The sequence below is a fragment of the Malaclemys terrapin genome, chromosome 1 (genome assembly GCF_027887155.1).
Source record: "Malaclemys terrapin pileata isolate rMalTer1 chromosome 1, rMalTer1.hap1, whole genome shotgun sequence".
Lineage (NCBI taxonomy): Eukaryota > Metazoa > Chordata > Testudines > Emydidae > Malaclemys > Malaclemys terrapin.
In genome coordinates this window covers 317,690,457-317,714,045 of record NC_071505.1, presented here as the reverse complement: position 1 = coordinate 317,714,045, position 23,589 = coordinate 317,690,457, and the positions used below count along the sequence as shown (strand labels likewise).

At 43.7% G+C, this 23,589-nt stretch overlaps 1 protein-coding gene across 1 annotated transcript in view; it reads right to left on the bottom strand.

The window, feature by feature from the left end:
- MSANTD4 (Myb/SANT DNA binding domain containing 4 with coiled-coils) overlaps window positions 1-23,589 on the bottom strand; it is a 59,425-nt gene that overhangs the window by 25,743 nt on the left and 10,093 nt on the right. The window lies entirely within an intron of this gene.

Genomic DNA, 23,589 nt, shown 5'->3' with positions numbered 1-23,589 from the left:
AGGGTCGTAGTTTTCAGGGCTGGGTGGTAAAGCTACAGGTGTTGGAGGCAGCTGGTGGCGATAAGAACCCGGATGTTGGGGAAAGTGGGTTGGAGATGACATGGGGGCACAAGGGAAAGAGTTTTGGGACAAGGGCTGCAGGGTGGAGCGGGCGCAGTAGTGCTCCGCCTGCATGGCTATGAGTGCCTGGATCGAGTCCGCTTGGCGCTCCATGATGCTTGTCAGCCGATCCGTGCTTTGCTGCCGGAGCTCCGCACTTTTGTGTCTGCGATCCGCATGCTGCCGCCGGATCCTCCTTTCACTCTCCCTCCACTCCTGAGCTTTTAGATTCTCGTTAAGTAAAAAAAAAGGCATGGTGTTTGTCCTTCCCCAAGCACCGGCCGCCACAACTGGCTACCTTCCTCCTGGCTTGAAAACAGCTCCTGGCTGCATGCATCTAGAAATTCCGGGGTGTCTTCCTCCTCCTCAGCACCCTTGCTCCCGCTTTCCTGCTCCTCCGCCTGCCTTGTTGAACTGGGCTCTGAAGTGTCCATGGCGGTACTCGGAGTGGAAGTGGGGTCATCCTCATGTATCATGTGCAGCTCTTTGTAGAAACGGCAGGTCATGGGGGCAGCACCAAAGCAGCAGTTTGCCTCATTGGCTTTGCGGTAGGCATTCCGCAGCCCCTTCACTTTAACCCTACATTGTAGTGCGTCCCGGTCATGGCCCCTTTCCATCATGTCCCTTGATATCTGCCCAAAGGTATTGTAATTCCTATGGCTGGAGTGCAGCTGGGACTGGACAGCTTCCTCCCCCCAAACACTGATGAGGTCCAGCACCTTGCCATTGCTCCATGCTGGGGATTGCCTGGCGCGTGAAGGCATGGTCACCTTCAAGGATTCGCTGAGAGCACTCCATGCCTGGCTGAGCAAACAGGAAGGGGATTTTCAAAATTCCCAGAGAATTTAAAGGGCAGGTCTGAGGGTTGGTCATCTGAGGGCAGGGCAGTAGAGTTCAAAGTGATGACTAGAGTGGCTAGAACAGGCATTGTGGGACACTTCTGGAGGCCGATCAAAGTGCATTAACAGACCAGGGTGTCCACACTGGCGCCGCGGTGCTCCAGCAGGGGCGCATCAAACGTTATTCCACTTGCTGAGATGGATTACCAGGAGCGCTCTAGCCACGGAGTCAGAGCACTCTATGTGCCTTGCCAGTGTGGACATGTCGTGAGTTAGAGCACACTGGGCTGCTTTAATGCACTCTAACTAGCAAGTGTAGCCAAGCCCTGAGATGCTGCAGGAGACTTAATTCAGTGAAACAAGGACTTCTCTACACCTCCCCCCACTTCCCTCCCCCTCCCTGAATTTCCCCAACATTCCCACAGCGTTCAACTAATTACATGCAGTGTTGCTAATTTAGTGATTGGTTAGAAATTTGAATTGAAACATTAATGCGCACTTTAAAAGCATATACAGTGTATGATAAAATACTTGTACCTTAAAAAATATAATAGGTTTGAAAAGTATGTTCAAAGACTAGCTTGCTCAAACAGCTGTTGTTTTTTCTGATGATGTTGGCGCATTCTGCAAAAAAGGACCTAGAGGTTACAGTGGATGAAAGCTGGATATGAGTCAACAGTGTGTCCTTGTTGCCAAGAAGGCTAACGGCATTTTGGGCTGTATAAGTAGGAGCATTGCCAACAGATCAAGGTATGTGATCATTCCCCTCTATTCGGTATTGGTGAGGCCTCATCTGGAATACTGTGTCCAGTTTTGGGCTTCACACTACAAGAAGGAAAAATTGGAAAGAGTCCAGCGGAGGCAACACAAATGATTAGGGGGCTGGAGCACATGATTTATGAGGAGACGCTGAGGGAACTGGGATTATTTAGTCTGCAGAAAAGAAGACTGAGGGGGAATTTGATAGCTGCTTTCAATTACCTGAAAGGGGGTTCCAAAGAGGATGGATTAGACTGTTCTCAGTGGTACCAGATGACAGAGCAAGGAGTAATGGTCTCAAGTTGCAGTGGAGGAGGTTTAGGTTGGATATTAGGAAAAACTTTTTCACTAGGAGGGTGATGAACCGCTGGAATGGATTACCTAGGGAGGTGGTGGAATCTCCTTCCTTAGAGGTTTTTAAGGTCAGGCTTGACAAAGCCCTAGCTGAGATGATTTAGTTGGGGATTGGTCCTACTTTGAGCAGGGGGTTGGACTAGATGACCTCCTGAGGTCCCGTCAAACCCTGATATTCTATGATTCTATGATTCATTCCTTTCAGCAATGTTGGCCAACCTTATAATTTAAAATTATGATTGTAAACAAGGTCTGAATGAGCTCTCCTCTGACAGCTAGTGATGACCCAGGGGGTGGGGGGAAGGCTTCAGGACTAGACTATATTTACATGAATGCACCTACTCTGCCTAGGTATCCAGCAGTCAGAGCTGTGTTGCCTAAGTGATCAAGTTTAGCTGGTGTTGGGAGTTTCTGCACTAAACATTTTTATTATATTATAGTTAATTTTACATAAGAATGGCCATATTGGGTCAGACCAATGGTCCATCTAGCCCAGTATTCCATCTTCCGACAGTGGCCAATGCCAGGTGCTTCAAAGGGAATTAACAGAACAGGACAATTATTGAGTGATCCATCCCGTGTCGTCCACTCCCAGCTTCTGGCAAACAGAGGCTCTCAGAGCATGGTGTTTTATCCCTGCCCATCCTGGCTAATAGCCATTGACGGACACATCCTCCATGAACGTATTTAGTTCTTTTTTGAATCCTGTTCTAGTTTTGGTTTTCAGAACATTCCCTGGCAAAAAAATTCCACGGGTTGACTGTGTGTTGTGTGAAGAAGTACTTCCTTTTGTTTGTTTTAAACCTGCTGCCTATTAATTTAATTGAGTGACCCCTAGTTCTCGTGTTATGTAAGGGAGCTTATTCACTTTCTGCACACCAGTCAAGATTTTATAGACCTCTATCATATCCCCCCTTAGACGACTCTTTTCCAAGCCAAAAAGTCCCAGTCTTTTTAATCTCTCTTAATATGAAAGCTGTTCCATATGCCTAATAATTTTAGTTGCCTTTCTTTGTACCTTTTCCAATTCCAATACATCTTTTTTGAGATGGGGTGACCAGAACTGCATGCAGTATTCAAGATGTGAGCATACCATAGGTTTATATAGTAAAAGTGGAGGAGCTTGGTTTGCCAGACTGATCAGCAAAGCCAATGCTGACAAACTATGTGAAAAGGCTGAAAAACACCAATCCTCTGGACTGTATCAACATGCAGAAAGGCTTATAAGTCAGTCATTGTAAAAACCAATTTTAGAAGTACTTAATGAGGCTGTTAAGAATGTTGGAGACACAACACAGTTTATGCGAACAAACATGGTTGTCACATCAGACTTTCTCTTTAAGCAAGAGATACCACACACTACAAACTGGAGGTCAATGTAAAGTTCATTGTCATTGGTTAATCCTGATGTTGGACACTGGTTCCCAGTCCAACCAAGAACAGCAAATGCTCACTATCTTTCTGCAAGAAACTCAACTGACTGGTTAGAAGCTGCAGTGCAACAGTGAAAGTCTCAGCAGTTGAAAAAGGGAAGAACTCTCTCACCGCATTCAGAAAATGTGCTTACATGGCTGATGAACACACTGACGCAAATTGGTGTCACGTATTAAGTCACTGCGTACGTTACCTTGATATCAGTGGTAGGCCAGTAGATGAATTTCTAGATGTTCAGGTTATAGAAGACACATTAGCTGCATCTCTGACAACCCACATCTTAGAAAAGTTAAATGCTTCTAAATTGAACCCCAAAGAGATGGCTGCTTGTGCATTTGATGGAGCTGCAAACTTCTCTGGAAGACATAGTGGAGTACAAGCTCTACTCAGAGAACAGTGTAATTCTGATTTCTCCAATACACACTGCAGAGGCCATCTACTCCAGCTAGCACTAGTACAAGCTGCATAATCTTCAAAGGCTATAAATTTAATGTCTTTATTATACTCTTTTTTTCAGCAGGAGTCCAAAAGGACTAAGCATCTTGGAAAATATAGAAGATACACTGGGACTAAAGTTCAAATTAATCCAACCTGGGAAAACCCACTGGCTTTCTTATGAGTGATCCTTGGCTGTTGTCTTAAAATTACTTCAACCATTATTATTGGGTTTGGAAAATATCTACCAAGATGGGGCGGATCTAAGTAGTGAGGCTGGTGGACTACTTTTGCAACTAAGTTCAGATTAGACAATCGCCATTCTCTCTTGTAAGTCTATTGTTGAAACCACTTGGGTCATTAAACAATGCCATCCAGGCATCTGCTACAACCATAGTAGATCTCTGGCCAGCAATGGAAGCTACACTTGGATCAATCAGAGAGATATCCATTGAAAACGTACTGGAAGAAGCAAAGACTTCAGTTCAGAAGTTGACTAATTAGGGCACTTATATTAACTCCTTAAATGAAGAGGACAAGAAGTGTTTGTTAAGCCAGCTGAAAAAGTGAAGTACACACAGGGCCGGTGCTACCATTAAGGCAAACTAGGCGGTGGCCTAGGGCGCCACGATTTGGGGGCACCAAAAAGCAGTGCCCCCAATTTTTTTATAGCATTTCTGCGCCCCCTCCCCGAGTGCATGGTCACCGCTCCACTTCTCCCGCCTCCCAGGCTTGCAACGCCAATCAACTGTTTGGCGCCGCAAGCCTGGGAGGGGAGGAGAATTAGAGCAGGGGCGGCGTGCTCGGGGAGAAGGCGGAGCAGAGGTGAGCTGGGGTGGGGAGCTGCCGCGGGGGTGCCTCAGGGTGCGGGGGGGAGAGCTGCTGCAGGGCTCTCCACCCCAGCTCACCTCTGCTACGCCCCCTCCCCGAGCACGCCATCGCTGCTCCACTTCTCCTGTCTCCCAGGCTTGCGGCGCCAATCAGCTGTTTGGCGCCGCAAGCCTGGGAGGGGAGGAGACTTAGAGCAGGGGCGGCGTGCTTGGGGAAGAGGCGGAGCAGAGGTGAGCTGGGGTGGGGAGCTGCCGCACAGCTCCCCGGGGGGGGGAGCTGCCGGGGGAGGGCACCTCAGGGCAGAGGGAGGGGGAGCTGCCGCGGGCAGGGGTGCCTCAGGGTGGGGGGAGGGGCGGGGAGCTGCCGCAGGGCTGGGGAGGGGTGCAAGGTGGATGTTTCGCCTAGGGCGCGAAACTTCCTTGCACCGGCCCTGAGTACACAGACTTGATTCTTACATCTCTACACCACCAACTTCTGGAGTCTATTAACCTCTACGTAGCTTTTACAGATGCCTGTCTTATAAAACACCGACAGTTGAGTGGAGTGAGGCACTACCTGTAATGGGGCTGCTATGTGATCAGGACAGAATAGAGAATTTGAACACAGAGTGGAATATCTTACGATGAACAAATGAAGATTTGATTTCAACTTCTTTATCATTACTAGTGGTTCAACCCAATTTTTGCGTTATGTTTCCTGGGATGAAAGAAGTAGGAATTCATCTCTTTCTACTCCCAGTCACAACCGCTACAGTTGAGCGTTCTTTTTCCTCATTGAATAGAATTTTGTGTTCTGAAAGAAGTCACCTTCTGCCTGATCATGAGCATATCATGAAGGACTGGAAGTACCGGACACATGAGAAGTCACCAAAAATGAATGCACTGCATTCGAGAAGTTCATTAACAGAGTTGTGCAAAATTGCAACAAGAAACCAAGAAGGATGTAGATACAGTGCTTCACTGTAGGCTTGTGTAGCCAACTTTAATTTGTGTGATGATTTAAAAACATGTGTTAAATCTAATGGTCTCACCCCTCATCGGTCCTCAGCCATCCTCCTCCTCCCCCCCCCCCTCCAGAGGAGAAGGCGGTACATCTTCAAGCAATGGTGGTAGGAGGCGTGTTTGTGCTAGTGGAAGCCAGGGAAACCCTGGGGCCAACAGGAGCACTGGGAAGTGAGGGTTGCCCTCACCAGTACAGAATAGGTGTAGCAGGATACAGTCCACACAATGCATGGCTTTTCTGGGGTGCTCAGTATAGCTGGCAGTGCCTTCTGCTCCTACCCGTTTTCCGCTACCTATTTGTAAGTATTTAGGCAGTAGCAACATTATGGCTTCCACATGCATGGGAGTGTTTTGGGAAGGCAAAGGACTTCTTGGCCTTCTTTCACCTCCACCACCACTAATGCCTCTGTGTGATTGCAGCCATTTTTTGACGCAGTAATAAATAGACAGGAACTGCTTCTGCCAGGAAAAATTTCAGGTGAGCACAAATGATCCTCAGTAAGGGAAATAGGAAATCCAAAATACTTCTCTCTCCTTTCTATCCAGCCCCCAAAGACTAAAATATACCTGCATGGAGACAAACCCATCTGGCTCATCTTTACCCTACAGAGTTCAAAATCTCTTTCTGAACAAGCCCTTTCATCTCCAATGAAATATTACCCCAGGAGCTTGCTGGAATCTACGTTCCTTTTGATCAGAAACCTTTCTCAGTCAAGGCAACAGGACAAGTTTATTGCTGCCTGTGCCTGCCTGATGAGTTGATGAACTGTAATGGACAGAGATCGCTCCAGCATAGAAATATATTGAAGGCAAACCCTAAGGAAATTAAGAGTTTAAATTATCCTCCACATGTCCTGCATCCCACTAAAATGAATCCAACACACAGGTCACTTGGACAGAAGTATCAATGTCAGGATGCTATATTGTTAGCACAGTAAATGAAGCTGAAAAATAAATTATGTTTAATGACCTCACTCTATTTTTACAGTCCTGTATTAAGAGGTAATTGATACATATGTACTCCATGCAGGGTCGTTTGAAAGCTGAAGACTTTATGCTTTCATCCCACACTTCTGTCAAGTTTTAGCAAATTAGGACAAGTCAGCAAATAAGAACAACCTTAGGTATCAGTAACTGCTACTGGTAACAATTCACTACCTCTGTGCCAGAAGACAGGCGAGAGGTAGCAAATACATGTAGCAAATTCGAAGAAGTGGGCTGTAGTCCACAAAAGCTTATGCTCTAATAAATTTGTTAGTCTCTAAGGTGCCACAAGTACTCCTGTTCTTCTTTCTACAGATCGCAGTGTCTTGCACCATACAATGTGAGAAACTGCAATCTGTAGGAATTTGCTACATCAGATAGCAGTTTTTTACAATCCCTTACATATGAGTAACTGCTACAGGTAGCAAATTCAAGCACCGGGGTGGCATAGCCCCAGTGCCCTGGGACACCCAGTGTTGGGTGGCCCCAGCCACCCCAAGTCCTGGCTGTCCTAGGCCCAGCACGCTTCCCTAAAGAGGAGCAGCCTGCCTGGGCTGGGGCCAAGGGGGAAGGGCAAGCAGGAGGGGGCTTCGTGGAGGAACGTGGGTGGGGCCACCCGGGGCTGTTTGGGGAGGCACCCATGCAATGTGCCACCCATGATGGGCTCCACCCTTCCCAGCAGAAGCAGATTTGCTCTTTGAACCATAAGGCCAGGTTGCTGCTGGAAACTGGGGGGGAGGGTCTGGCATAGAGCACCGCCTGCTGGCTTGGCCCACTCCTTCAGCACCCAGGAGTCACAAGCAGAGCAGGATCCCGCTGCAAGCTCTGAGTACCTTGGGTAGCGGCCTCATCAGGCCATGTTTTCTGTCTGCAAACCTACCCTGCAGCATCCCTCCCCCATTATTGGTAATCCCATTGGAGAACCTCATCAGTCTTAACCAGGAGCTAACCACTCAGACAGCATAGGGGGTTAGCCAAAACCTTCACAAAACACGGGCTGATCTTTAATGACCCTGAAAGAGTTAAAGATCTGCATTCCTGTAGCGTAGTCTACCAAGGAGTAAATGAGGCCACTCTGGAGAGATCAGTTTGTAGAGCCATACATGCCTGACACAACAAATCCTGCATCTTTGCAGAGGGTTAGACTAGACCCTTGCAGTCCCTTCTAACCCCATGAGTCTATACTTGTTAAACAACTGAATAATAGCCCACCTATGCTGATGCAATTGACATTTTAGTAATGGTGGGGAAATTTTGCAACATTTCCCTATGTAGACAGACTTACAAGAAGTCCATTATTTTAGTGGAATGCATTAAGTCAGGACATGAAAAAAGTAAGGTTCACATAGAAAAGTTAGCTCAATCATTTCACACATGTGTACATGGAACAAAATAAAAAACAAATTACATTTTTAACCAGAGAAGCAGAAATCGAAAATACTATCTTTACATACATTTACATATATTTGTAATAATGGACATTAGGAACTGCTATTTATTATATGTTATATACCCTATAACAAGGGTCAGCAACGTTCGGCACACGGCTCGCCAGGGTAAGCACCCTGGCGGGCTGGGCCAATTTATTTACCTGCTAACGTGGCAGGTTCGGCCGATCGCGGTCCCCACTGGCCACGGTTCGCCGTCCAGGGCCAATGGGGGCGGCGGGAAGCCGCGGCCAGCACATCCCTCGGCCCGCGCCACTTCCCGCCGCCCCCGTTGGCCCGGGACGGCGAACCGTGTCCAGTGGGGGCCGCGATCGGCCGAACCTGCCGCGTCAGCAGGTAAATAAACTGGCCCGGCCCGCTAGGGTGCTTACCCTGGCGAGCCGCGTGCCGAACGTTGCCGACCCCTGCCTTATAATTTAAAACCTCATGAAATAATTTCAAGTAATCAGATTGTGCACATAGCTGGTTTGTATAGCCATGTGTTCCTGTTACAGTTACCTTCATCTTCCCCCATTCCCTCCTTTTTTTTGTTATTTTCACTCATGCCTTGTCTTAATATAGATAAGCTTTCTAAGGTGGTGACTGTCTTTTCTTATGTTTGTACATTGCTTAGCATGAGAAGGGCCGAATTGTGATCTGAGCCTCTAGGTACAACTGAACAATAAATACAATAACAAATATAGGAGATCCTGTAATTGGATCTATGCAGATGGGCCCTTATTTCCATATGGTGTCACACTGAAATCATAGGCACCACAATCCATCTGCTATAGAATTAAGGCCCACATACATTATATGGCTAACTTAATGTTTCTCTAGAAACTTTACATTTTGCATTTATTTGAATTATGCAACCTTAAAGTTGTATTAATGCAGGATTTTTTGCATGTGAAATGTTTAAATAGTAAATGTTTTATTTATACTTATATTTAACAAGATGAAGATGTAATGTAAAATAGATTACTCTGATTTTAAAATGCTGCTTACCTGACCCCAAAGTGTCATCCCTTTGAGAGAATTTCGGTGAGCAAGAATGTTTTTGTGGAGATTAAGGTTAACAATCCTACAATGCTGCTGCTTTCCTTTTGTCCCCACAGCCACATCATATATATATGGCATTTGCCCTTTGCATTATATTCTGTTGCCTTGGTAACACAACACTGGGTGCTGATTCTGTTGCACAGGGTTGTAACAAATCATTTATTTGATTAAACTTGCCTTATTTTCCTCTTCAAAATGGTCCACAAACAGAGCATGATTTGCACAAATGTATTTATTATCAAAATGATTTTCTCACTGAGTTCTGCAAATACTTTTTGGATGGTAGATAATTTTTAAATAGTCCTTTAAACACATGCAATGTTTAGCATTTGAAACTGAAGCTGCTTTGATTGGACATGTAGGTTTTCTGATTGGATTCATCTGGTTTCTGGTGTGAATACTTAAAATTAATTAAACATTGCTCTTAGTTAATGTTCTGTGGTGTTAGCTAAAAATGTGTAGTTTCAGTGAACAATCTGGAGAGTAAACTTGCCTGCTAGAATATTTGCAGAAAGCAAACACAGAAAGGGTATAAAGAATCATAATGTACTTCTTTATAAAGTTGGTGAATTATTTCTGTAAAACTTTTGCACCATTTGCCCACTAAATTCAATATTAGAAAAATACATTTAAAAAAGATAGCATGGCAAAAGTCGGGCTACCAAGAGAGGGTCACACTATTTCACATGTGTGATGTTATGGCATTAATAAATGCATGCACCTAATAATACTGCATCATTTCTCACCAATGGACATATATAACATGAACCAAGTTTTAACTCCCAGGTGTTATCTGTATATTTATAATGCCTTGAAACCCCATTCTGCTAGATGCTGTATAGACACATAGGGTGCCAAGCTCCCCATCCCAAAGACCTTCCAAACTATTTAAGACTGGACACAAGTGAAAATAACAGAAAGGTAGAGAAAGGGAGGATGTGGGTAACAGTAATTACATTCTGCTTCAGTCCATCTGTCAATTTGATTAATTGAATGGGGCATTGAAGATACACTGATTTAATTGTAAGGCGCTTAGATACTAAGGTGATGAGCACCATAGAAAAGATGATAAATAAATAGCACATATTTGCATATAGTATCTATGCACATAATTTAAAAGGGCTCCTTTCCTCAGAAACTGAATTTGAGCAGCTGCTGTGCCACCATTGTAGAATTGTTTATATTATCTATTTGTGGAAGAAGCTGGTGCCAGCTTTCCGTGTGTTCCACAATTGTCTGCCTTCAAAAGTAATCTGCAGCCTTGCTGCTTACCGTACAGAACAGCAAATTATCATCACTGTGAAATTTGTTCTTGCCAAACTCAGTGACATGGTCTTTAGGGGTGATTTTTAAAGCTTTCTGCATCTTTTCATGACTTTAATTACTCACATCTGGAGGCTGAAGTGAAATTTGAAATGCATTAAAACATGAACCCGCTGTTGAGTAACCTCTGTACACTGGAAGCAGTTTATTGGAGTATGTTTAGCTATGTAAATTTAAAGCACATTCAAATATCAACCACAAGAGGGGGAGATTGCACGCACTAAATAAGTGACACTGTTACTCTAAAATTTAGACGCCAATTAAATTATGTATAATCTACATATGATGTTATCCTTATTGAGCATTTTATCCCACATCTTATTCACATGCCTATGACAAATAGCTGGGGAGTTATGAAAACCCTGGGAAGTTCTAGTGAAACAGAACTGTCATCTAATTACTGTTTTATTGCATGTATGGGACAAGCCCAGCCCAGCCTCACAGGAACAAAGGACACTTGCCTAGGCAGCAACAAAAGAATCTGTTAGACTCTTGAAGGAGTCACCCTACTCCCTTTGGTCAGTTTGGGATTACGATGAGGTAATGCTCACCTGACTCTGAAGGAGGGGTAAAGCCAAGAGGGGAAGAAAGAACATGGTAAAAGGGAGAGATGTTTATCATGCTCTTCCTCTCTCTTCCACCTCCATCTGCAGACATCACCACCAAGCGACTGACACGTTGATCAAAGGAGAGCCTGGCTGAAGGGCAACCAGCCAGCCTGTGGTGAGAAGCATCTAAGTTTGTAAGGGCACTGAAAGTGTTAAGATCAGCTTAGAATGCGTTTTGCTTTTATTTCATTTGACCAAATCTGACTTCTTGTTCTTTGACTTATAATCACTTAAAATCTATCTTTGTAGTTAATAAATTTGTTTGTTTATTCCACCTGAAGCAGTGTGTTTGGTTTGAAGCGTGTTTGAGACTCCTCTTAGGATAACAAGCCTAGTACATATCAATTTCTTTGTTAAATTGAACAACTCATATAAGCTTGCAGCGTCCAGTGGGCATAACTGGACAGTGCAAGACAGAGGTTCCTAGGGTTGTGTCTGGGACTGGAGATATTGGCTAATGTCATTCAGTTGCACAATCCAAGCAGCGGCTGGCCAAAAGTGCCCACTCACGTAGCTGGGAGCAGCTTACATGCCAGAGGCTGTGCGTGAACATCCCGGGAATGGGGGTTCTCACAGCAGAGCAGGGTAAGGCTGGCTCCTAGAGTCCAGGATTGGAGTGACCTAGCAGATCAGGGTCTAGATAAACCAGGGGAATGTCACAGTGGCACAGCAAGCAGGGTGTATGTGCAGCTTGTTACTCCAAGTGGAGTTCACACTTTAAGCACTGATATTTGTGATTTTAAGTGAGTCTTAAGTGCAATGGCTAAGAACAGTCAAGAGGAGGTTACAGTTTTGTTATTTTCTGTTTGTTTATTTTGGGTGAGGGAAATAAGTACAAGAAAGCAGAAAAATGACTACCAGTGAGGCAGCTAAAAAACTATAGCTGGCCAGACTGGAAGCAACAGAGAAGGAAAAGGACTGTGAGTTTCAAATGTGGCAGGCAGAGATGAGGCTCAAAGAAGAGGAGGCTGCACACCAAAGGGCTATGGAAGAAAGAGAGAGAGAGAGAGAGAAGAAAAAGAGAGAGAGAGAGAGAAAACACCAACTGGACCTGCTAGAGAAGCAGAACCAGAAGCCCCCGACCCCAACGACTCCCATCACTCCAAAAATCCACAAGTGGGAACACTTATGTCCTGCATACAGTGAGCAGGAGGATATTGCTGAATATCTGACTACCTTTGAAAGGCTGTGTGTAATACATGAAATCCCTGATGATAAGAGAGTTCCTATCCTGATTGCGAAATTAACTGGTAAAACTCGAAATGTATTCAATGGAATGTCTATAGAAGATACTTTAGACTATTATAAATTTAAAGATACTGTTTTGCGAAGTTTTCAGATTACCCCTGAAACATATATATCCCTCTTAGGAATGTTAAGAGGGATATTGGTATGAGTAATGAGGAATATGTAAACAAAATGAAAGATTTGTTGGGAAAATGGGTGAGGGGTAAAGAGGTGGCAAGTTTTGAAGGACTGCTTGATCTTGTTGGTCAAGAGCATTTCCTAAGCATTTGTAAGGCTGATGTAAAGCAATGTCTATGGGACAAAGATGTAAAGTCTCTGGATGAGATGGTTTTTTTAGCTGATGCCTTTGAACAGAATCAGGCGTCTATTGAGGGCAGGCCACAGAAAGAGGGGTTTAAAACTGGTGGGAAGGGAGGAGCCCATTTTGCCCCTGGGAAGAGAGAAGGGGGTTGGGAGCCTAAACATTCTCTTACCCAAAAACATTCCTCTAACCCAGTCGTTCCCAAACTTTAACAGCCCGCGAACCCCTTTCACTAAATTGTGAAATCTTGTGAACCCCCTCCTAAAAATGAATATTTTCAGGGATTTAAGTTTAAATTTCCTCAGTGTGATGGATGCCCCAACTGCCGGGCCCCGGAATCTATGAACCTCTGAAAAATATTTTTAATTGAAACTTTTTTTAATGAACATAGAAAAACCAGAAACCAAAAATGTTTCTGTAAAATTTTTTTTTTTTGGCTTTTGTTTAAAAAAAATGGTTTCGAATAAAAATAAATTCAATTTGGTTTTCAAAAATCAGAAAATGTTTCATGAAAACAGTTTTTGAAAATGGACCATTTTTCCGTTTCAGTTTTTTGTAAATTTTTGTTGGGGAATTTTGAAAAATGTGAAAAAAATTCAAAACTTTCTGTGAAAAATGCTTGGTATTTTTCACCCACCTCCAGTTTCGGGTGAGGTTGTGGCTGGTGGTAACAAGGAGGGCTGTGGTTCTGGCTTTAGATGAGACGTGGCAAACTCCTGGGGTTCGGGCTGCCGGCTCCCCCGCTGATGCGGGCAGGGCTTGGGCTGCCAGCCCCTACTGCCCTGGCCCCGCTCTCCCTGGGGCTCAGGCTGCCAGCCCCATGCGGAGCGCTGTGGTTTGAGCTGCTGGCTCCCCCCTCACCTGGGCAGGGCTCAGGCTGCTGGCGGCAACTGCCCGGCACCACTCTCCCTGGGGCTTGGGCTGCCAGCCCCGCGTGGAGCGCTGGGGTTTGGGCTGCCAGCTCCCCAGCTGACAGGGGCAGGGCTCAGGCTGCCGGCCCCAACTGCCCGGCCCCGCTCTGCCTAGGGCTCAGGGTGTCTGCCCTGCAACCGCGTCCCACCTGCTGTCTCCAATACCCGGGATCCTCTGTCTGCCATTAGTGAAATTTTTCTGGCAAACCCCCTGTAATGTTCTGCGAACCCCCAGGGGTTCGCGAACCCCAGTTTGGGAACCACTGCTCTAACCCTCATCCCTAATCTCCTGTAAAAGCAGAAGAGCCCAAAAGGTGTTATCAGTGTAATTCCACTGATCACCTGAGGAATAAATGCTCTCTGCTAGGAGGAAGCAGGCAACCAATAGCTCATGTTAGGTCTGCTGTCCTCAACACAGAAACCCCCCAAGCAATTGAAATCTATCATATTGGTTTTGTGAGGTTAGCCTCTGCAGAACCAGATATGGAGCATGTTAAGGCTGTCCAAATGAATAGCAGGGAGTACTTGGGGCAGAAGAATACAGGAACCCAGATCTCTCTGTATTAAGCGGAGTGTGGTCCAATATGTTAAGCAGAGTATAGCCAGTATGTTACCTGGCCAAATGGCAGAGATTGTGGGTGTGGGCGAAAACAGATTCCTCATACCACTAGCTAAAATCCATGTGATCTGGGAAGGTTTGCAAAGTGTTTTGACTGTTGGGCTAATAGAACACCTCCAGGTGACAAATTACTCACCAAGATCTTAAAAATCTGTCTTTAGGGAGAGAGGGATACCTCAGTGGTTTGAGCATTGGCCTGCTAAACCCAGCGTTGTGAGTTCAATTCTTCAGGGGGCCACTTAGTGATGTGGGGCAAAAATCTGTCTGGGGATTGGCCCTGCTTTGAGCAGGGGGTTGGACTAGATGACCTCCTGAGGTCCCTTCTGACCCTGATAGTCTAGCTGACCTGCTCCTTAGTAATGACTTTTTCCATGTAACTCAGATTAAAGTATTTGCCTGCAGCAAGAGGGAGTTTTATGCTGGGACCCCAAGGGAAAGGGTGAGGTCTCAGGAATGGCTGAGAGAATGAGAGAGAGTCTCCTTGATTCTTCTGCAGCGGGGGAAGCCACATGCTTCCAGGTGGGAGGTTGGTTGAGACCAACTCCTACACTACAGCTGGAGGCAACAACACATCAGGAAGGGATTGGGGGGGCGGGTGTAATGCCTGCCAGGGAGAGAACTGTCCAGGTTGTTAGCTGCCAGCAGGTTGAAGCTGAACCAGAGACAAACCTGGCTCTAGGGAGCATAGAGAACTGTGTCCCAGAGAAGGGGCAGGGAATCTCAGAAACCACTGAGGTGGGTGAGGATTCTTATGACTCTGTAACACAGGGAAGCAGTGTGCTTCCAAGTATGGGAGGGGCTGAGACTAGCTCCTTTCCAGCAGCAGGCAACATGCACTCAGGCGCAGGGGCAGGAGCGGTGTTGTCAGTGATTAATGAAACTGTCTCAGTTGTTAGCTGACAGAGTTTTGCAGATGAACAAGGGATAGAACCCTTCCTAGGGAGCACAGAGATATGTGTCTTACGAGGGGGCCCAGATGAGGAAACTGGGGAAGGAATAGTAGGGGTACAGGAATGTCTCCTCACTAGTCACTTGGAGCAGGATGCCCAGGACACAAGGAGGATGGCTGTGTCAGCATCTGTGCACCCAGGCACTCAGCCTGTGACCCAGGTTTTGAGAAGGAACTGTGTAACTGACCTCCTGGAGGGGAGCAGTCACACAGCTGACTTCTCAGGGACAGAGAAAGCGGTGGCAGAGGGTACACCAATCCAGGTCCCAATTTTTCAGGATGCTATTTCTGATAAGTTTTTGGAAAGTAACCGTGTCTATTTAAATCAAGATGCAGCTCCAATACCTGTGATAACAGAGGAGTTGGGACCAGGAAATTGCCAGGTGGTAGATTGCCAGAATACAAATGACCCAACTGAGAGAGAAGAGGGTGTTTTCCCCCACGCTGGTGGGACACAGAGAACAGTTATGGGAAAGCTGCTGGGAAAAGGTGGATCTGATCAAAGGGTAAACACACCTAGCCCACAGAGCACAGATCACAGCCCTCTAGGGGACAGGGAAGGACTCAGTGCTGGGAGAGGGAAACACAGGGTAAACCCAAAAGGGAAGCTGGATTTTCTGCATATGTACAGTCCTGGGGTGGGAGACCGCTCGCCAAAGGGCCAGCTAATGTGCAGAATTCCCCTGAACACCTATCTTGCCTGAGGCACCAAAATTCCAGAAATATGATTAAATTAAGAACCCACACAGAGGGGAACACTGGAAGGAAAGAAAAGCCAGTGACTGATTACATGGAAGAGAGTGAAAGGACACCATGGATAATGAACAAACTAGCCTCAGACTATAATATCTGAACAGAGGGTGTGGTATCATAAAGATACTTATAAATGCACATCTGAGATAAAAAATTTGGTATTAATGTTAAGTTTTGGGGATAAGAATTTTGACATGGATGTTAAACCTTATGATAATGCTACTTTTCAATTAATTCCCGGAAACAAGTTTAAAGCTTATCACAGCAGAGAAAGCATAAAAAACCTGGTTTCCTGTGTGTGAATGGGGAAACTGAGGCACACTGCCTCATGGCCTTAGTGGCTGGATACCAAGAGAACTATAACACAAGCTGCCTTCAAGATAGTCAATGACTTACCCTCTTGCAGTAAATTAAGGGGGGAGGTGTTACCCCCCCTTGTATTCCCTGTACCTCGGGAGAATACCCTGCACCCCTATGTTCGTCCTTATAATATGACTGTGTGGTATCCAATGCAAAGTTTGTCATGTCGGGTATCTTCGGAAGGCTCATGATGAATTGAGCATGCTTGTTATAGTAATGTTATAAGTTGTAATTTCATGTATATAGTTATGAGGCTGAAAATGTGTCCCCATGGCTTAAAACAAGCTCAGGCAAAAACTCTCCAAGAGCAGAGGGGCAGTTCACACCTCATCAGGGCATGTATGGGACAACCCAGCCCAGCCTCACAGGAACAAAGGACACTTGCCTAGGCAGCAACAAAAGAATCTGTTAGACTCTCGAGGGAGTCACCCTGCTTCCTTTGGTCAGTTTGGGATTATGGCGAGGTAATGCTCACCTGACTCTGAAGGAGGGGTAAAGCCAAGAGGGAAGAAAGAACATGGTAAAAGGGAGAGACGTTTGCCATGCTCTTCCTCTCTCTTCCACCTCCATCTACAGACATCACCATCAAGCAACTGAAGCACAGATCAAAGGGGAGAGTCTGGCTGAAGGGCAACCAGCCAGCCTGTGTGAGAAGCATGAAAGTGTTAAGATCAGCTTAGAATGTGTTTTGATTTTATTTCAGTTGACCAAATCTGACTTCTTGTTCTTTGACTTATAATCACTTAAAATCTATTTTTGTAGTTAATAAATTTGTTTGTTTATTCTACCTGAAGCAGTGTGTTTGATTTGGAATGTGTCTGAGACTCCCCTTAGGATAACAAACCTGGTACATATCAATTTCTTTGTTAAATTGAACAACTCATATAAGCTTGCAGTATCCAGTGGGCATAACTGGACATTGCAAGACGGAGGTTCCTAGGGTTGTGTCTGGGACTGGAGACATTGGCTAGTGTCATTCGGTTGCACAATCCAAGCAGTGGCTGGCCAAAAGTGCCCACTCACGTAGCTGGGAGCAGCTTACATGCCAGAGGCGGTGCATGAACAGCCCGGGAGTGAGGGTTCTCACAGCAGAGCAGGGTTAGACTGGCTCCCAGAGTCCAGGATTGGAGTGACCTAGCAGATCATCAGTCCAGATAACACCAGGGGAAAGTCACAATAGTTAATATATGCTTTTATTTTTTCATGAAATGTAAAAGTTAAAGATTCTCTGTAAAAACACAAATTCCACGTTTTTCTGTGGCAAATGGATTTCTAGAATCCCTGGTAATAACAGAACTTGTTGGAACTAAGTGTTACTGGCACATATAACATGGGGCAAGGGAGGGAAATTACTTTTGTACCTAAATGCAGAAGTGACAATAGCAGAATATGAAGGACAAGAGAAGCAGAACATGTCATTCCCATTATCCAGCCATAAGTTTAAATGTGACAGAAAATGGGTTTAAAGACTTTTAAGATCATAGAAATATTTGTAAAAAAAGAAAAACAAGGTTTTTAACAATGAGAACATAGTACCATAGCATTATCAGTGATGACAGTAACTATCTCATCATTTCAAAGCAAATTGTAACATAGTACAGCAGTGCAGCCCATCTGCTTGGTGCCAAGGACATGTAAAGTCATATGGTCATGCAACAAATTGATGACAGAAAAGGATTGCTCTGTCCCTAAATGGCTAACTTAATTAACTATGCTGTAGGTTCTCTATATTCTGAGATGCACTTGGAAGAAAGTCATACCAAAGGAAGATTCAAATGTTCAGTGCTTTTATTTCACAAATGCATGAATATTTCAGCAAACATGTAGTATCACCACTAAGGCTATGTTTTAGTTATGGGTATTTTTAGTAAAAGTCATGGACAGGTTATGGGCAGTAAACAAAAATTAATTGCCTGTGACCTATCCATGATTTGTACTATATACCCCTGACAAATCTCGGGGAGATAGGGTTGCCTGAGGGTGCTGGGGATGGGGGGCTGCTGGTGCTGGGAGGGAGGGTGGGTGGCAGCGCACAGCTCGGGACCTCCGCTGGTACCAGCAGAGGCAGTTGGCGGGGCTGTCTGGCTCCCTAATTGGCTCCGTGCCTCCCCGAAAGCGGCGACATCCCCCTTCACTCAGCTCCTAGGCGGAGGCATAGCCAGGCAGCTCTGCGCACTGCCACCACCCCGACTGCTGGCTCTGCAGCTCCCATTGGCCAGGAATGGTGGCCAATGGGAGCTGTGGGGGCGGTGGCTGCAGGGAGAGGCAGCATGCAGAGTTGCCTGGCCATGCCTCCACCTAGGAGCTGAGGGATGTCGCTACTTCCAGGGAGCCTCTCCCCAAGGAAAGCACTGCCCAGAGCTCTCACCCCCTCCCGTGCCCCAACACCCAGCCGTGAGCCCCCTCCCATACCCAAACTCCTCCTGCTGTTGGGGGGTTGCAGTGACCAGAGACTGCCCCAGTAGCGGTCAGTGTGACTGGCCCGGGGGCCGTCCGAGCTGCTCAGGCAGGCCCCGGGCCAGCCACACTGGCCGCTGCAGAAGTCATGGAGGTCCCAGAAAATCATGGGCTTCCGTGACCTCTGTGACAAAGTCTCAGCCTTAATCATCACTAATATTTTTTCCACACAGCAGTGAGGCCCAAAGAGCAAATAAAACTATGGCATATTAGTGTTACTGACTTATACTCTTTATCAGATGTTGAAAAAGAATTGTAAAGTGAAAAAAAAGTTCAGATATAAATATGCACCAAATCTATTCCTGGTGCAACTCCATTGATTTTAATGAAAAAAAGTCTTAAAGTATTTCAATTTGGGTACCTAAATACTCAAGACACCCAGAATTAGAGGCCACCTTTGAAAATTTGCCAACATATCTTCCTTGTTGTGCCAGTCTCTCCCATCGATATACTGTGGTAATATGTACTTCTCATGGGAATTAAGGCTTAGTTCATAGAGTCACATGAAGGAAAATTGACCCAGTAAAGCTACCCTGACTTGCAAATATAACTAACCTTTAACTTGTAGTTAATGGATTACTAACATTTATTTATAATACAGAAAATAATATATAATTAAATAAATACAATAAAATACACCACCAAGTCTGTGCAAACATAATGGCTCAGTATAAAATAAATATTAAATTTTAATATTGACATTTATGATGACCACTAAAATATAAACCCTTTTATGCTGGCAACATGTCATAACATTTAAATATCATTCCTAAAATATTAAGATGGTTCAATAAAATAACTAATAGATATTAAAGAAATTACATATGTTAGCTGACTGTATATTATATTAATCATGTATGTTAATTTATTGTCGTACAATATGTCAATATTATAAATTACTTGTTTCGGTTGTACTGTTTAATGTTAAATACAAATAAGACCATATACATTTACATGCAATTGATATTCTTTCAGACATGATAGTATAATTCTGTGAAAATACAGGTAATGTTTATTACTCCTTAGAGCAATCACATTCTCCAGTTTAGTTCTGGGCTTTCTAAAAGAATGTGCTTTCTTCATAATGTATTGAGAGTCTACAGAAGTCAAAAGAAAATAATTACAAAAAAGTATTCACATTAATTTTTGTAATTTTTCCAATTAACAGTTTTATAAAGCATACTCTTACTCATAAAAGTAATTCCTATTTGAGTAGTCTCATTGACTTCAATGAGATTACTCACATGACTAAGGACTACTCATGAGCAAGAATTGCAGGAATGCGGTCCCTTATCTTTTGAAGCCATGTTTTTAGTTTAACATGCCTAACCATTGAGCTCAATTCTGCTCTCAGATATCACTCTCTGAGTGCAGGAATTGGGCCAATTAACCTTTTTCTCCAGTACCATTATAACCCTAGTAAATTGTACAGCTACATAAATATCACACCATATTCTAACAACTCTTTGGAGGCAAGGCAATGGAAACTGTAAAGTAACTGACACATTATTCCCTGATCATTGGATAATTCTGCAGTCCTTAGTTAGGCAAAGCCCCCATTGAACTCCATGGGAGATATAGCTGATTAAGTACTGCCAGATCGGTTCCTTTGTAATTATTTGTCACCAATGTACATATATCAGAATTCTGTGTACCATCATTGTTAGTATCTGCAGTTGTATTATTGTGGGCTGTGATTGTATGTAACCTCTCAGGGGGAGGAGGGAGCTATGACAGGTGTGAGACCGAGAGGGGTGGTGGTGGTATTAAAGGACTATATCGAACAATGTGCCAGACAAAAACAGTCTTTTGGAACACATGTTAAGTGGTTTTCCTGGACAATAGCTAGGGAGAAGTGAATGCAAATTCCCCACTTCCTGTTATGCAAAAACCCAGTCTTTTGAAGTTATACCCTGAGGCATGAGCCATTGTCTGCTGATCAGCTGTTATATGAGGCCAAGATCAAAGGCCCAAGTTATTATAAAGGAAAGACTGAACTATTCATGGCTCTTCTGGTTCTGAACCTGGGACAGTTATGAACTTGTAACACACAGGGTAAACTCAGTTGTGAATTTTGAACATGTATATAGATTCTTTTATGTTTTTATATTTTTTCTGTAATGCTTTCACTTTAACAATAAATGTGCTTGCTTATAAAGAGCTGTATGGTAACTTATAATTTTGGACAATTATGCTGTTCATAACCTCTGGAGAGAAAGCAAAGTGCAGACGTTGGCCTTTGGCCTTTTAGGTGGTCTGGCTTGCTGGGGATATCACAGTGTAGGCAGGGAACTGTGCAGCCTAGAAAAGCCTCAGTCATAAGTAAGAGAAATGTGGGTCTTTGCCTGAGGAGCTGGGAGCCTAGAAGGGGTGCTCTTAAGGGTACCATGGAGGGGGGGATACAGGTGCCGTGGCTCTGACCTGTGACAGATGTATGAAATGTAAACATTTTAAAATAGTTGAGTAGAAATGACTGAGAGAAATGTTGCTAATTCATGGGATAACAGAAGTGGGGAAATTAGGAATAAAGTCAAGGCATATGTTAAACTGACAAATTATCTTAACTCACACATCCATTTTTATTACTGAAACATTGGTGTCAGAAGGGCAGAACAAAAGTAAATTCTTAACCAAGCTACATGTCTTACATTTGTCCTCTCCATGCCCTTGTGTAACACTGATGTCTTTAAAGGTAATTGCTACTCCTCTGATAGGATGCATTGTGTAATTTACTAGTTGTTTGTGCTTTAAGGACAGCAACGGGCTTGCCATAGATGAGGAAAAGTTAAAGCCACTTAATGCACAGGTGTAAAATGCTTTATGATCTTTAGGCAGCACATAGCATTGTACATGATTTAGCCTGGAACAGTGGGTCAAATCATTTTCTGGTATAACTGCATTAACTTCAGTGTAGCTGCAATAGCAGAGAAATTGGCTGGCTATTTTAAAACAAACAACATTCAATTTTTAATGACTGCATCTACTACCACCTCTTTTTTTATCTGTGCCTTAAATTTTGCTTTCCTCTTGAATTATAGTTATGAGCAAAAAAAATCATTTCAGTCAGCTCTTTCACATAGTTTCATTCTCATAAATTATACATAGGTTTTGTTTACAGATATTTTATTGGATTTAAAGACATTTCTTAGTCATTGTTAGATATGCAAAATATAGCACAGCTTTAAGAAAAAATTAAAGGAACATATCTATTTTCAAATAAAAATCTGAGTGAAGCATCACTATATATATATTTGACGAAATACAGATATAAATAATGGCGAGAGTTTTACCATGGGTTATGATTCCATCAGATGCCCAAAGCAAAACAGGATTAGACTTAAACAGTGCTTGGAGAGAAGACCGCCAAGGAAAGTCAGATTGCTATAATAAACACTATTTGTGATTCTGTTGGTGTCGTTCTTTCCCCTGACTCAATGCTGACTGTAGCCCACCAAGTGATAGTTAAAAATACTATGGGCCTGATTCTCTATTCCCTTGAACCTGTCATTTACACCTTGATAAACTGCACATCCAACATGTCCTAGCATTTTACATCAATTTTACTCACTTTACATGGGTGTAAACTACTAGACAAGGACAAAGCAGTGGAGAATGAGGCCCTGTATTTTTGATGAGACGTGACAATTAAGCTGTAAAAAAAGACTCCACCCTAGATTTTGCAAGAATAAGTGTTAGCTTCGGTGTCCTGATCAAATCTGAAACTGGGTTATTATACTATATAGTTACTTATATTTTTTTCTTGCGGTTTCATTTTGATACTTTTCACTTTTCCTGAATTGTTCTGAACATTTGCTTTGCATTAAGAACAAACAGCTGTGTTCTAACCCAAGTGACAGTTGCTTTCAGGGGGAGGATTGTGAAGTACATCATATTTAAGCATAGTTTGTAAATAATTTGGGGATTATCTAGGGAAAAAAAGTAGTATAAAAGTAGATGTTACCTTCTTGACACTAAAATCTCTTGATACCAATAGCAAACTGTTTACTATTTTTTGTTAACAGAATTTGACCTAAATCTTATTACAAACTACAGATTTATTTAAAGAACAGGCTCTTTACATTTACAAAATTTCATTTATGTTCTTATGAAAGTCATCTTAGTAAATGTTGGCTAACTTCATCCGGCTTGTCTAATACCAAATTATTAAGCCACTGCTGGTTTTGTCTTTATTTCCTTGTAATAGAGCAGGTAACATCTGAGAATACCTGGCACTGACTGGTGCAATCTTGATCTAAGACTGATATGTTAGGTTAAAAGTGGCCATTATGGCCTGCACATATGGGAGATGTCAATTGCAACTAGACTCATGGGGATCTGGTAGGTTTAACCATTCTATAGTCACATGCACTGTGTCTCACTAAAATCACAAGAATCCAACTGAAGAATTAAAATCTTATTTCTGCCATCTCAAATATTAGAGAAAGACAGTGTATATTAGGCACTTCTGGAAAACTTCTGGAAACTTCACTAGGATGTATGCATGAAAGCATAAGATTCTGCTTTTACCCTGCTCTTTTTTGCAGTTAGCACTGGACTAAAAATATTAATATAGTTCTATGAACTACCTGTGTTAAATCCCAATCCTAAAAGGCTCAGTTGGGCAGACCAATTCACCAGCACAGAACCCCACTGACTTCAATGGTGTGTATGCATAGCCAATTGCAGGATTGGGGGCTTATATTGTATAGTGTTTGAAACAGAAATATTAGCCACAAATAATAGCCACAAAGAGAGAGTCAATTCCAGACATTAATACTGACTTGACTTTTCCAAAATGCCAGCCCAATGCACCTGTGGTATTTTCTAAAATTATC